Raw genomic sequence first — 16,281 nt, 5'->3', positions numbered from 1 at the left:
ATGTAGTGCAACAGTGCTAAACCAACTTTTTGTTTTGTTTTGAAGAATGAGTTCCTCCTTCATAAAACCTGAGGGCTGGGAGATAACGCAGTAAGTAAAGGGTTTGCTGTGTAGGATCAGAGTTCAAATCCCAACACCCATGTCAAGAGCCACATATGGCAGTGCATGCCTGTGGTCCCAGCATTGGGGCACACAGGAAGATTGCTGGCCAGCCAGTCTGAACATCTGGTGAGGCTGCGGCTCCATGAGAGAATGTCTCAAAACACCAAGCTGGAGAGCAATAGAGAAAGATGCCTTCACAGGCACATGCATGGCACGGGTACCAACACCTACACATACAAGCACACACACACACACATGCACACTCATACATGCACACACATCCACATGCATGCACACACACATGCACACACACTCACACATGCACACACACATGCACACATGCACATGCATGGCACAGATACCAACACCTACACCTGCACACACACACACACACACACACACACACACACACATGCACACACACATGCACACATGCACATGCATGGCACAGATACCAACACCTACACCTGCACACACACACACACACACACACACACACACACACATGCACACACACATGCACACATGCACATGCATGGCACAGATACCAACACCTACACCTGCACACACACACACACATGCATGCACACACATGCACACACTCACACATCCACACACTCACATATACACACATGCACATGCATACACACATTCACGTATACACACACTCACACATGCACATACATGCACATGCATGCACACACATATACACCATACATACATACAAATAAAAGTGTAAAAAATATTTTAAAAATGAGAAATGGTCATTTTAGGTGTGCATGGTAGAGAAGAGAACAAGAATCCATGGACCCACAACTGTACAGTGCAGCTTTATATTCAGCTTTCCCATACAATGTATTTTGGAAACCTTTCTTCCTCATTGTACAATCCTTGAAAACAGAATTGTGTTTACATGCATGTATGTGTGAGTGTGAAAGTGTGTCAGCCTCAGATGGCAGTCCTCATTTTCTGAGATAGGGACTCTCCTGGACTTGGAGCACACTCGTCAGAATCAAACTTGGCTGACTGACCAGCAAGTCCCAGGGTTGGACCTATCTCCATTTTCTTAGCTCTGGGATGACAAATGTGCAACACACACACACATACTTTTTTTAAAACATGGATTCTGGGGGTCAAGCTCAGGTCTTTGTGCATATGAGGCAAGCACTTTACGGACTGGGCTATAAATATTTTACTAACTGAATTATCTTCCCCGGCTCAGAAAATATATTTTAATCTTTATTAAATATTAGTACATTTACTTATGTTTGCATGCAAGTATGTGTGTGCACATGTGTGTGCATGTGCACAAATGTATGACAGCATGCATGTACAGCTCAGAGAACAATTGCAGGAGTCATTTCTCTCCTTCCACCATGTGGGTCAGGTTGTCAGGTTTAGACTGAGACATCCTGACAATCCCAAAATAGAATTTTTAATGAACGTAGGTCACCTAGTAGAATGTTTATGTGCGTGTATGTGTTGACCCTTCAGTGTACATAGACAAGTAGACATTCATGTGCCTAAATCTATCCTTGATAGAAAAGGATACATACACCATTTTGCTTACTACAGTAAGGAGAGTGATGTAGTAACACTCATCAGGACAGTGAGGGTGTTAAATACGTGCCAGGCATGCATGGAGTCCAGGATTGGCAGAATTTCAGGGGCATATATAGATTGATGCCAACTCTAGACTTCTATTACTTCAGAGGAACTGTTATTAATTGGTATTTAGACACATAGCTTTCAGACTGACTTCATTTCTGATTGGTTGGTTTTCATGCAGACTGTTGATGATTGGTTGGTTTTCATGTAGACTGTTGATGATTGGTTGGTTTTCACGCAGACTGTTGATGATTGGTTGGTTTTCACACAGACTGTTGATGATTGGTTGGTTTTCACACAAACTGTTGATGACTGGTTGGTTTTCACGCAGACTGTTGATGATTGGTTGGTTTTCATGCAGACTGTTGATGATTGGTTGGTTTTCATGCAGACTGTTGATGACTGGTTGGTTTTCATGCAGGCTGTTGATGATTGGTTGGTTTTCATGCAGACTGTTGATGATTGGTTGGTTGACTATCATGTTGCTGCTTGGTTGATTTGCCAGACTATGTTCATTCAGACAGCTTGCAATAACTGATAGGGAGAGTTAAAAGCCCATCTAGAGCAGTACTTGTTCCCGTGGTTACAGAACCACCAACCTTTTCCTAGAAATACGAAATCTTTACTTTCAATGTAACAATTTACTTAACTATTCTCTCCTTTTCAGAAAGTCGGATTATTTACAAAATCTTCCAGTGTTACTTGCGCAGCTCTAATGAGCACTCCAACAAAACTTCACGTATGTCTTTATTCCTCTAAGGGAAGAGTTGAGACGTGCGGGGGCGATTCAACAGATGGTTTAAAAGAATCAAAAAACGCAATGCAGGTTTGTTATAGAACATTTGGGAAATATATATAAATAAAATGGAGAAAATGAAAACCATTTATAATCCACTCTCCCTCCATAGCTCACAGTCTCTGTTCAATGTTTGTGCTTCTGTGAGCCACACAAGAAGCACACAAGAAGACTCCCTACATAGCCATTTCTTCACTAACTGCCATGCCTCTTTCCCTGATGTCACACAGTATGGTGGAATGGCTGGAGAGCCTGTGTGCTCTGTGTGTACAGAACGTTCGTGTTTATCTGATTTTCTACTGTACTTTCTACTTAGGTCTCCCATTCTTCTGTTCAACCTGTCTATGTGTGTGCCTTCCTTCTTACCTTACCCTACTATTATCATTACTGTTATCTTTAACATCTTTGTTTTTTATAAATAATTACATAAATAATGCATATATCTGCCCCTAAATAGATGTTCTATCTTAGGATAAATTCATAGACACTGGATTGCTCATCAAGCCACAGGTCAAAGTTTTGAGGAATTTTGACAATTTTGCAAACCAGTCTCCAGAAAGACTTTTTTAAAAAAATTATACTATTTATGCTACCCATCTTCTGAATCCTCACATAGACCTTGTTTCTTATTTTACTTACTGCCACATTTATTGAAAGAACTAATGTAGAATTGTCTCAACTTGTATTTTACTGAGTAGAGAGATGAAAACTATTTCCCAATTTTATTAATATTCTTCCTCTATCAACTTTGTGGTCACGAACCATGCTCTTTCTCTATAGATCGGCTTACACTGTCACGTGCTTGTTGAAGTACTTTATATAGATCAGCTTTACGTTGTGATAGCTCAGGTTTTTATTATTTGATTAAATTATGATTTTTTTAGTGCCTTACAATCTATCATGAAAACCTTCAAACTTTCTAAGCTATTACATTCTATGCACAGCTCCAGATGGAACAGTATAACGGCTGTCCCTGAGTATGCAGCTCAATTTCCATGGTTACCGTGGTCTACTTAGCATCTTCTATACCTCCACTCTCCTCTTGCAGTGCAGTTTATTCTAAAGAAAATGCCAACCTCCACACAATCTCACCAGTAGAGGGCATGGTGGAGGATCGGGGTTCTTTTCTATTGCCATTTACTCTTACCAGAACATTTTTGCTGTCTCCACATCCCCAAATTGGACAGTTCTTGTGGTGTTTTAAATGACATGTTCCCTGTAGTCTTAGACATTTGAATACTTGCACCCCTCATTGGTAGTGCTGTTTAGGGAGGCTTAGAAAGCCGTGTTGGAGAGGTTTGTCACTGGAAGCCAGCTAGAGCTTACAGACTTGTGCCATTTCGCGTTTGTTCTCTCCTCTTTGTCTTTGCAGTTTAGGATGCAGGCACTCAGCTTCTACTTCACCTTCTCTGCCTGCAGCTTGCAGCCATCTTCCCTGTCATGGAAAGACCCTTAACCCTTTGGAACCACAGGCCCAAATCCACTTGTCCTCTATGTAAGTTGTCTTAGACACAATGTCTTATCACAGCAATAGAAAGTAACAATGATATCCCTGATCTCCCTTGGGCATCACTGTAGATTTTCTATCTTCTGGGGAGCCAACCACGAAGTATAGATGAGGTCTTCTGTTGTTCATGTCAATTGTAATGTCCTCTGCTCACTCCTAGAACAGCAGACACCAGGCAGGAAGAAAGGCATGCATGAGAAGCCCTCTGCAGACTTCTGCCTCCCAGACTCCATTTGGGACATGTGTCTATCTGGTCAGCATCCTCCAGCACAAATTCCACAGCCGGGGGTTAACAAACCTCTTGTAATGTAGATAGCAGCATCAAAGAGGAAGTCCTCCTTACAACCCAAGGAAGACTGGCTAAGCCAGAGATGAAAACTCAGCTTACAGGAGGACAAGATAAGAAAGGAAAGGAACAACTGTCCCGTTAACAATGATACATATATTTCTGTCCCCACAAAGTGCAGCCCTTGAACAGAAGTTCTAAGGCTTTCACTGCAGGGCCTGTCTGCTAGGTTTTCTTCTCAGGAAGCCTAATGCTTCTGTTTCCTCATCTTGGTGTCACCCTCTAGAGTGTGGTGAAGACTGCCAACTTGCGTCTCCTGTCACCCAGGACACCCCAGGAAGCTGCTCCAGGTTCCCTCCTGGATCTGTTTAAAATACTCTGTCTCTCTGTATGTGTGTGTGTGTATGTGTGACATGAGTGAAAGTGAACATGCCCTAGGAGACCACAAAAGGGTGCCAGATTCCCTGGAGCCGGAAATACAGGCACTTGCAAGCCTTACACCTCACATGGCTGCTAAGAACCAAGCTCAGGTCCTCTGGAAAAGCAGTAAGTACTCTTCCTTCACCTCTGAGGCGCCTCTCTACTTCCCCACTGCCTTAGGCAGGGTTTCTATTCCTGCACAAACATCAGGACCATGACGCAAGTTGGGGAGGAAAGGGTTTATTCAGCTTACAATTCCATACTGCTGTTCATCACCAAGGAAGTCAGGACTGGAACTCAAGCAGGTCAGGAAGCAGGAGCTGATGCAGAGGCCATGGAGGGATGTTCTTTACTGGCTTGCCTCCCCTGGCTTGCTCTGCCTACTCTCTTATAGAACCAAGACTACCAGCCCAGGGATGGTCCCACCCACAAGGGGCCTTTCCCCCTTGATCACTAATTGAGGAAATGCCTTACAGTTGGATCTCATGGAGGCATTTCCTCAACTGAAGCTCCTTTCTCTGTGGCAACTCCAGCCTGTGTCAAGTTGACACACAAAACCAGCCAGTACACCCACTAAGTCCATACCCCACCCCATGTGCATTTCCAAAGTTCTTTATAAGACCAGGAACTGACAAAGGGGGCTCTGTCCTCCAGCAACAACATGCCTACCTCAGTCCTCCAGTAACTTAGTGGTCCTTGTATGGTCTTCCTTTTGAGCTCTCCCGTACCTCTAGTCTGTCAGTATCGTCCGTGGTATATACAGCAACACCTACAGTGTCTGTCTTCTACCTCTCAGCTGTTTGCTCGTCCTCAGGGAACAGGGGAGTTGTTTTGTCACACAGGAAAGCACCCTGTGCCCGCCAGGCGCCCCCGTCCCTGCGCTGTGAGCACGAGAAATGCTGGGCATGGATTCTGCCCATGCTTCGATTGGCAGCATCGGCTTGAGGCCGCTGCTTCCCCAGCTCCGGATGAGCTTGCCTGCCACTGCTCTGAAAAAGCCCAGGAGCCTCGCTGTGGTCTTCAGGCAAGCTGCCAACCACAGAGCACCGCAGGCAGGGCTGATCTGGGTCAGTGAGTCCTAGCTTTTGACTCCATACGCACAGGCCCTTTAAACAGGAAGACACAGCATCCGCCTCTCAGGAAACCGAAGGTCTCAGATGATCAAAACACACAGTGTCAACAAGAGCAGTTTAATGAGCGGGGCTTGATCGGCTTGGAAATGGATTGGCCACTTCGGTTTGTAAATAAACAAATAGAGCAGGTCATGTTTGGGTTTTTCTAAGGAGAGATAAAGGAGATGGGAGCGGGGGCGGGGGTGGGGGGCACTGAGCTTTACGATGTCCTAGAATGGGTATTTGGGGAGGAGGGCTGGGTAAACAACCTTGAAATGTGGAGATTTCCCTTCTTCCCGCCAGGCTCTGCAGGCTGCAAGACACCCGTCAGAGTGAATGAGTGACTCCATAAACCCGGCCTCTGTGGCTAAACAGCTGGGGCAAAGCATTCTGAAACTCCTCAGAGCCCCGCAGGCTTCCCCTAAAATATTTACGGGAAGCAGCAACGTGGCAAGCCCAGGCTTGGAAATTTTGGATGAAGGCTAAGAAAGAAGCTACAAAGGGGCCAGCTGGATCACGTCTAGTAAATCTCCCAGAATTTCCTTTCTTTATCTGCAACGAGCAACAAGGGGTAGACAGTGAGGATGTGAGACACCTGGCCACTGGCAGAGTGGAAAACAGCTGGGATTGTGTTCCAAATGCTGCTCCAGCCTACAGCCCTTCCCTGGGGCAGAAGCTGGCTTTCAGAAAGCTCTCCAGGAAAACTTGCCCTAGCATCTCACGTGTCTAGAAGTGTCTCTAAATCAAAGGCATACAATGAGACTCTCGGCTGAAGGAACTGATGCTGATCCCTGGGGAGAGACCACTTTCAGGCCCGCAGAGGGAAGCAGGGGAGCTGAGAGGAGCTTTGGGGCTGTTTGCGCCCTCCTCCGGACATCAATGGCATAGTGATGGTTTGAAGTTCCCCAGCTGCCCTTTCACAGGTAAGTGAGGTTCTGAGGTATGGGTTGTTTGTATTGAAATGTTTCGCAGATGGAGTGACTGGGTCTTGGATGAGATGTGGGTCTCAGAGCCTTTCATGGAAGCCCCTAAACGTTCTTGTGCTCTTCACACATTGGGAATACTCACAGCAATCAACTGAAATACAGTCGCTGGTGTGCAAAACATACAGATCCTCGTTGTGCCTGGGAGTCTGATGTGAGTCTACTGTGGGATGTTCGATGTTTGAAGAAGCGTCAGAGTTTGGGGTAATACAGACCTGGACCAATGAAGGCCTAGAAAAGGCCAACCCTTTGGCTTCTTACTAGACAGGGTTTTCCAAGTTCCATGCAACTAGATAAGAGAAGCCTCATGTTTTCTGGTGTTGTGTAGCAGGGTTCCCCCCCCCCCATATTGAAACATTTTATCCTTCAGGGAAGCTCCCTAACATATCAAGTTAAATAATTCAACATAGCCTCAGGAAGTCCCTGAAACTGACACGATTCACCAGCCCCCCCCCCTCCCCCAAGAGTAAACAGTCAAGACAGCTAAGAAACATTCTCAGACAAGCCAAGCAGCCCGGTACAGGTGTAAGCCACCAGGAAAGGACTCTCCAACCTGCTGATCTGCCTACAGGCTGTTCAGTGTGCTCCAGGTTCCCAGCTTTCCTGAACTGTCACCCATGCTGGGGTGGGCTTTGTTACTGAGTTATTTCTGCTCTGGTAAGAAACCCTCTCCTGCCAGGTGTGGTGGCGCACGCCTTTAATCCCAGCACTCGGGAGGCAGAGGCAGGCGGATTTCTGAGTTCGAGGCCAGCCTGGTCTACAAAGTGAGTTCCAGGACAGCCAGGGCTATACAGAGAAACTCTGTCTGGAAAAAACAAACAAACAAACAAACAACAACAAAAGAAACCCTCTCCTATATTCTTGTAGGTAACCTCAATACAATGCATTGGCTCACCAAGCGATATTTTGGTAATATCTGTGGGCTCTATATCCATGGTGAGTAGTGTGTGTGTGTGTGTGTGTGTGTGTGTGTGTGTGTGTGTGTGATATCTCTCTAGGAAGAAACCATTATACAACATATGGAAAAAAAATCATGGAGCCCTAGACCTTTTTGGGCTTGCCTGCTGCCTAGCAGGTCTTCTCCAAGTTTGCAAACTCTCACTCTGCTGTGACATAACATATGGTCCCATGTATAGGAAATGCTTGAGATAGATAAACCTGAAGAGACAGGAAGTAGTTTTATAGTTGCAAAAGGCCAGGGGGAGTGGGTTGGTTATAGCTAAGGGGTGCTGGGTTCTTTTGGGTTTTATGAAAATGTTCTAAACTATGTAGATGGAAGCTCAGCTCTGTGAAAACTGAAAACCATTTATATGGGCAAGTTTAGGGCATGTGAGCTACATCTCAAAACTGTTAACTTCTCAGCCCTGCAGATCCTAAACTGCTTAACCTGAACAGATAAACATGCCCGCTGCTCCTCGGGAGGCAGGTGATGGCTGGCTACCCATTGTCATTGGGGGACACTGGCCCCTTGCATCAGATCTAATACCCCAAAACATGGTTTTATCATCATTTGTTTTTGTTTGGTTAAAGACAGAGTCTCTTCTAGCTCAGGCTGACCTCCAATTCATCATGCAGTTGAAAAGGACTTTGAACAGGCTTGAGCCACCACATCAGGCAGAAACCTACACTTAATGTGGGGAGCACCCAGGCAGGCATTTTGAAACAACTGTAAAATATTCTATTTCACTGTCTTAGTGTATGCATGTGATCCCAACAAAGATGGATAATTAAAATCCAGGCTGGGTTACACAGGAAGACCCTGTCTCAAAAACAAAACCTAAGTAACCAGGCTTTTAAATGCTTGTTTCAGACACAATATTTCTATCACTTTTTCGGGGGTTTCATGCTTTGTTTTGTTTTTGAAATAGGAACTCATATTGCCCCAAACTTGCTATGTACTCAGAGATGACCGTGAACTCCTTGCCCTCTGGTCTCTACCTCCCAATGCTGGGGACACAGGCATGTGCCACAGCTGCTAAAATTCCTTCCCAAGGGGAGACATAACAACTTTCCCTCCTTCTAAGGTCCCTTTGATGAACTGAGGGGCGGTTCCACCAGTTCACTCTGAGGACCAATGAGTTTACTGGGGAGTCCTTATTTCTGCATGTTCTCGTAGGTGAGGCGTTCCTTACAGAGGTGTGGGTACTCCTTCTGACCAGGCTGAAACTGAAGTCTTTACCTATCAAGGATAAGGGCCGTTCTGTAGATGGAGCCCCTCCCCATCCCCCATCATTCTCCATCTATATATGCTAGCTGCTCCCAGACCCCTCCCCGCAGGCCATGTGTAATTAGAACAAAATTCTATACACCTGGTTGACAGAGGGGCTGGATACTCAAGTGAGGGTTTTGTAATTCCTCCCCCTCCTCCATTCAAGGAGTGTCATAAAGTCAACAAACCCAGATGTGATCATCTTTGTCAAGCAGCTGGACTCCTGTAGATGGCAGCAGCTTTGGCTTGGAGGATAGCCCAGTACATACAATAGGAACCATGCCTGCCTGCCTTGAAACACATGAGTGTGTGTTGGGAACTAAAAAGGGGGGCCCTGGGGAGGAGGGGGAAGGGGAAGACCCACACCCCGCCACAGTTTCACCTATTCTCTGGTCAGTCGGGTGTGGGAGGGCTGCTATCTATCTTCCACGCATCCCGAGGTGGGCATCTAAGCCTCTGACCCACTCTTTGGGGAGTGGCAAAGGGGCAGCCCTACCAGGGAGCACCAGAGCTACTTTGCTAAAGCCACCGGGGTTATGGGAGAGAGGGATGAGGGAAGAGAGGTTCCCAACACTGGTGAGAGTGAGTGCAGCGGATCTTGATGAGCAGAGACTCTCTATGTTTTTAGAGCTTTATTGTAGAGAGGCAGGGAGAAAGAGAGAAGGTAGAAGAGAGAGAGAGAGAGAGAAGGCTAGAGAGAAAGAGAGTAAGAGGGAGAGAAAAGAGAGGAGGGAGGAGAGGAGAGGAGAGGAGAGGACAAAGAGGAGAAAGGGGGTGAGAGTGAAGGGTAAGAGGTAAGAGAGTGAGAAGTAAGAGGTAGGAGATCGAGGTGGGGCCTAACAGCCCCTTTTTATGGTCTTTACTGTTGCTAGGTAACTGGGGAGGAGTTTAGCCGGAAGGTCAGAAGCTTGGGCCATGGCCTACATGACTTTTAGTTATGCTTCTCTTGTGGGGGCTGTGGGAGGTGGTAACTTAGGCAGGACCCAGAGTTCCAGGAGCATGAGGGAATGCCTACTGTGTCATGAAGGTGAATTATCACCCTTCGGGGTTCAGACCTCATCTTGACTGGAGACCAGCCTGTCTGTGCATAGCCCAATTCCCCACAAGTGTGTGTGTGTGTGTACATGTATGTGGTGTGTGTCTGTGTGTGCATGTGTGTGCAACTGTGTATGTGATTGTGTCAAAGAGCATGTATTTGCATGTGTGTCTGTGTGTACATGTGTATGTCTGTGTGTTCATGTATGTGTGCGTGTTCATGTATGTGTGTTGCGCATTTGACTCGGAATTCATACAGATCTTCTCACTTGTGGTTCAGTCAGGCTGCAGCACAGCTGCATTTGTGGGAATGCAGTCCCATCTCTAATGTGTCTTTGGGTTTTTATATAAGTCCCCAGGGGTGGAAAGTAAAGAAAGCAAAGAAGATTGTTGTTGTTTTTTAAGAATTCTGACTTCTGAAGCATTTTAGTCATCTAATCGAGTAACTCACTAGCCAGCCGTGGCAGGTGCCCAGCACTGTGTAATTGAGCCTGGGCTGAGTTTAAATTCTGACTCACCTGATTAACAGCTGTTTCTTTGTCTCCTTCTGCCTTGGGTTTGTTGTCTGTAAACTTGGAATGTGGGTGCCTTGTTCATGGAATGCTCCTGGGGGGGCTAAGAAAAATCAGTGTGTAGAGTCTGGCCCATAATAGCTGCTCAGTAAAAAGGCAGCAAATGTTACTGTGGTTTGATTTCTTATATCCCACATTCTATTTGTCTTCACGGGCATCAGGGCTAGGGTTAGGGTCTTTTCAGTATAGAGTGGCACCCTCACAGCTCACAAGGCAATTCTTAGATGCAAACACAAGAGAGACTGAAAAAGGGAGAGGCAGGCTAGAGAGGATGCCAGGAAGCCACACACAGACTCCTTTCCTTTAACAAAATTATTATTGTGGGACAGGCTGCTGAGAGAGGTGGGGACACATGCCACAGCACACATGTGGAGGTCAGAGGTCAACTTGGGTTGATTCTCTCCTTCCATCTTTATGTGAATTCTGGGGAACAAACTCAAGCAGCCAGACTTAATCATGCAGCAAATGCCTGTACTGCCTCAGCCATCTTCCTGCCCCCCCCCCCCGTTCATTTTTCTAGATCCAGCCATCCTTACACCCACATCCACCTACTGGACTTTAGAAATAGGTTTCCTGCAACTGGTGTGAGTGCTGTCATTCCTGTTATCTGTTGTCCCCAGGCACTTAGGTATGGACTTGGTGAAGAGAGAAGACAGTTAACCAAAGCCTTGACAATGAGGTGTGCAGGTGCATGTGTGTGTGTGCGTGTGTATGTGTATATATGTATGTGTGCATGTGTCTGTTTGCGTGTGTTTGTGTGTGCATGTGTTCATGCGTGTGCGTATGTGTATATGCACATGTGCATATGTATGCGTGTTCATACCTGTGTACATGTGTGTATGTGTATATATGTGTGTGTGCATGTGTCTGTTTGCGTGTGTTTGTGTATGCATGTGTTCATGTGTGTGTTTGTGTGCACTGTTTGCTTTCCTGTGAATTTGAAGGTGGGTACATGTGCTTCTACCTGTCCATGAGATTCTACACCTCTTAGGAAAAAAAAACCTGTGCCCCCTAACCACAGTAGACAGTTGCTTTACTAGGAGCAGCAAATAAAATCTAAGGCAGACAGTGCAGGCATGGGACTTGTATTCCAACACTTGAGAGGCAGGAAGGTGGCAAGTTATAGACCACCCTGGGCTGCATGGTGAGATCCTGTGTCACAAAAAATACAAAAAATAAAAAAATAAAAAAATAAATAGAAAATAAATTCAAGGTCTACAAAAGGCACAGATACAGACCAGTGGGTGTGTGGCCACAATACTCCGGTAGAGTTTTCCAATTTAAAAAGCTCACATTATATTAAGCTGTAAAAGGATAGGACAAAATGATATAGAACTCACGGATTTACTTTAATTCATAAAATGCGGGAGAAAAACAAGTATCGGTAGCAATAAAAGAATTGTAGCTGTGTTTATTTGATTTTTAATATTTTGTGATCATTCAGATAAAGTTTGGATCAGGGCACAATACACAAATTCCCCCTTCCTTTTAAACTGGCCCCAGTTTTCTCCAAATCCTATTTTGATATGATATATTAATTCATACGCACATGTTTCTAGCTTAGCTGACAGCTAGTTGATGCCCTTATACGGTATTATTATCTTAAATGGATCTCCATGGGAGCAATGACTTTGAGACAGTTTTCAACCTCAGGCTCTTCCAGAACTAGGCAAAACAGTTTATTCTAAAACAAAACATCAGCAGTGACTTACCAAGTCATGGGAGAAACATGATAGAACAATCCAAAACTTGCTCCCATGATTCCCATCCGCACCTGACACCCCACCCTTAGGGTCTCTGTTAGAATGACCAAGAAGTTTTAAAAATATGCGAGTGGAGGGCGGGAAAGGCAGGAGGCGGCACCCTCACCATGCTTGTTAGAGCACTTCTCAGTTCCCAGCACCCAGGCTCAAAACTACCTGCAAGTTCCCAGGCATCTGATGATGAATCCTCACGTGACGGATGGAGAGATCCACCCCAGCAAGTGCTCCTCTGATGGCCAGGCTTGCACAGTGGCACGGGAGCACCCCACTCATTAAGTAGTTAGTATAAAACGCAACTGCTCTTGAGCCAGAGATTGCTTCAGCAAGCCTCATTGCGGCGGGTTTGGAGCTTTTGAGGTGAACCGGGGATGAGAAGCGAGGGTCTAGTACAGCTGATTGGATGCAAAAATTCACAGCGGAATGTCGGAAGGGGACTCACAGCTGCCATCTGCCCAGGAACTGAAAAAAAAAAAAAAAATGGAGATGACCCAGTGCCTGACCCCTGGCAGTGGCCTTCCGGGATGCGAGAGACCCTTTGGCGCCATCGCCCCCTCGCGGCAGCACTTGGTAACTGTCTGGCAACCGAGGTTGACCTGAGTCCATGGTTGTTTTCAGGCATCAAGACTGTCCGGAGCCTCCAGGAAATAGCCTCTGTAAGCTGCTGGGTCAGCATGGTTCCCTGATGTAGGTGTCCGTTTACCCCTGCCTGCCATGTTGGCAACGGACTTGGAACCATAAACTTGGGGCAAAGTTTACAGACCCGTTCTTGCCAGCAGTAAACAGGGTCGCTTATCGCTGACTGAGACTGCTGAGCAAAGATAGACACCTACTCCAGAAACTTTAAAGACGATGCAGGACAGGGGTTGAGGGTGTGGGAAGAAGGCAAGCGTACAGTGAGGCTGATCGACTTGCCCTTCTGTGAGAGTGGAAGTTCAAGGCTATTGGGGTATCATGTGGGGAGGGACAGCTGAGAGGGTAACCAGGGTAGACTGGGACAGAAGGCTATGCTGAGACCTGGCCTCCTGGATCTAGTGTGTGGGGCGAGATGGTCTCCGTAAAGAACCCGTCATAAACATCTGGAAGCTTGCCCAGCAAGCTGCTGGCAGAGCCCATTCTAGCCATTATGATTCAGGAGTCCTGGGAAGCCAGGAACTTTTGGAGAAGCAGAATCCAGAGCCACCACTGCGGCATTAAGTCGGTACAACAACCCTCTGAGGTGATGGCACCATCTCCGGTTTACAGCTCAGAGCGGGCTGCTGTAGGTCGGTGCCTGACGCCTCACAGCTGGCCAGCGGTGGGAACTGAGCTGACTTGCTAGGGTGGGAGACTGGTCGTAGGAGCAAATCCAAGGAACAAGTCAAATCCTTCATTTTCAAGATGAGTGCCAAATGTCAAAGCAGGGCCTGAGATAGGAGGGAGCCCCGTGCTGAGCCTGCTTTGCTCCCTGGGAGCAGGGTTGGATATGGAGAGGAAACAGAGGGTAAAGAGACAGAGAGGCAGCAGCCAAGGCTGTGGGTGCTACACACACGCACAGGCACGCATCCACGCACTCACGCGCACGCATGCACGCAGCGCAGGGAATGGCTTACAATGGGAGTTCCAGGGCTGTCCCCCGGTCCACTTCAAGCTTTCCTCCTTCAGTGCCTTTCTTCTCTCTCGACCTTTCTACCTTGAAAGCTTCTCTTGGATTCTTGCTTCTTGCTGTCACTCTTCATTAGAGGGACTTGCTCATCCTTCACACAGCTAAGGCTTATGCTCATAGCCTGTCCCCTGTTCTTGGGGGTGTTAAGAAGCTATCCTTAAACTCACGCCAAAATCAGGGGTGGGCTATAGCTCAGTCGGTAAAGTCCTTGCCTAGCATTCATGAAGCCCTGAGTTCGATCCCCCAGCACTGCATAGAGTGAGTGTGGTGGTGAGGACCTGTAACCCCAGAGCTTGGGAGATACTAAGTCTCCAGTTCTCCTCGGCCCAGGAAGCATTCTTGAAATTGTACATTGTACATGCAGAACAAAGATCGTCCTGGGCTGTGTGGAGCTGCCTGCAGTTCCCTGTGGCAACCCCACTTATCTGGCTCTCATGTTTAATGCAAGGGAGCCTTCTGAGGCAGCAAAAGCTTTCAGGACGCAGCTGAGGACACACACATGCTGCCCTTTGCAGAGCAAATGTGAGCGTACAGAGCAGACGTGGGCCTTACAGTAATTATGTTCTCATCTATATAGATGTAAGCAAACCATTTCTGTCAGAAGGCAAGAAAAATCTATATTCAGGGCCTCGGGCCTAGAAAGACCTGAATCATCTCTACTGTTTTTGTCTCTTGGTGATTTTAAAATGAAGGGCTGCCAACATAAGTTAGAAAAGTGCAGTTCATCACAAATGTTTACTATCAGCAAATTAAGATTTTAATACATAAAAGACAGTGAAGTAGCAGTGCCTGGGCTTCAAGGTCATTACAGGATTTTTAAACTGTCAACATTCATCATGAACATCAGTATTGATACAGAAATAATGCTGCATTTAATAACTTTTTGTGTGTAAATATACGTGTGTGGTGTGTATGTGTGTGTGTGGTGTATGTGTATGTATGTGTGCATGTGTATATGTGTGTGTGTGTTTGTGGTGTGCATGCATGTGTATGTATAGATTTGTGCATGTGTGTATGTGTATGTGTCTGTGTAGTATACTATGGCATGTATATGTATTTGTGTATGTGTTGTGTGTATGTGTGTGTGGTGTATGTGTGTTTTGTGTATGTACATGTGTGTGTATGTACATGACTGTGTCTGGGTATGGCATGTGTGTGTAGTATATATGAATGTGTGTGTAGATGTGTGTATGTGTCTGTGTCTATGGTGTGTGTGGTGTGTATGTCCATCTGTATGTATGTACACGTCTGTGTCTGGGGTATGGCATGTGTGTGTGTGGTATATATGTATGTATGTATGTATGTATGTATGTGTGTGTATATGTGTGTATGTGCCTGTGTAGTATGATATGGTGTGGTGTATGTGTGTGTGCATGTGTGTGTGTTCATGTGTGGGCCGGGTGCAGGTGCCTGTGGAGGTATGTTCCTCTATTGCTGTCAGCTTATTTTTTCAGACAGGGTCTATGACTTGACTGTGGCGCTGATTTCCATATCCCAGGGATCTTCCTGCCTCCACTTCCCCAGTGCTGGGATTGCAGACATGTGACATTATGATTGGCCTTTATATGGATGCTGAGGATCCATACTCAAGCCATGGTACACTTCACGGCGCACATTACCAACTGTGTCATCTCTTCAGCCCAATGAACAACGTCTTTCAGAACCATCAGTATCGAACTCCTTTGGAAACAGAGCCAAACATCTGAAATGGAAGCTGTGTAGCTACTGAGGATGGATGCTGGTGAGGTTGTACAGTTTCTCATATACACACTGAGAATGAAAAGAGACACCAGCGTCCACCATGCCTGCTCCTTGCTTATCCAGCTATACTAAATGTATTAGTAATTATGTGAGGGTCAGTTTCTTGTTTTTGAGACAAGGTCTCCAATCTGCCCTTGAACTCCTGATCTTCCTGCCTCTGCTTCTCAAGTGCTGGGGTTACAGATATGTGCCATTATGTCCACATCAGATTGGTAACTATAACTACCAGGCAATGTGCGATAGTTACTATTCTCTACTTGAGGATCTAGAACTGCTGAAGGGCCAAGCTTCTGGGCACATTGAGGAAAGATTTTGTTTAGATTAGGTTGAAGGGGGAATACTTACCCTAACTGTGGGTGGTGCCAGTCTATGCACTGGGCCCTGGATTACATAAGAAGGAGAAAATCAGCTGAACACAAGCATTCAGAGTACCCTACCCTGGCTGTGGATACAATATGACCACACTGGATACAATATGACCACAC

General features: G+C 46.2%; 1 long non-coding RNA gene across 1 annotated transcript; it reads left to right on the top strand.

The window, feature by feature from the left end:
* Positions 1-5,907: 5,907 nt before the first annotated feature.
* LOC115029996 lies at positions 5,908-15,725 on the top strand. Its single transcript, XR_003835590.1, has 3 exons — positions 5,908-5,955; positions 6,135-6,754; positions 15,490-15,725. It is a non-coding gene; the product is annotated as an uncharacterized LOC115029996 (long non-coding RNA).
* Positions 15,726-16,281: the final 556 nt, after the last annotated feature.

The sequence above is a fragment of the Mus caroli genome, chromosome 19 (genome assembly GCF_900094665.2).
Source record: "Mus caroli chromosome 19, CAROLI_EIJ_v1.1, whole genome shotgun sequence".
NCBI lineage: Eukaryota > Metazoa > Chordata > Mammalia > Rodentia > Muridae > Mus > Mus caroli.
Note: the sequence above shows the minus strand (reverse complement) of the source record. Positions and strands in the feature narration are given on the sequence as shown.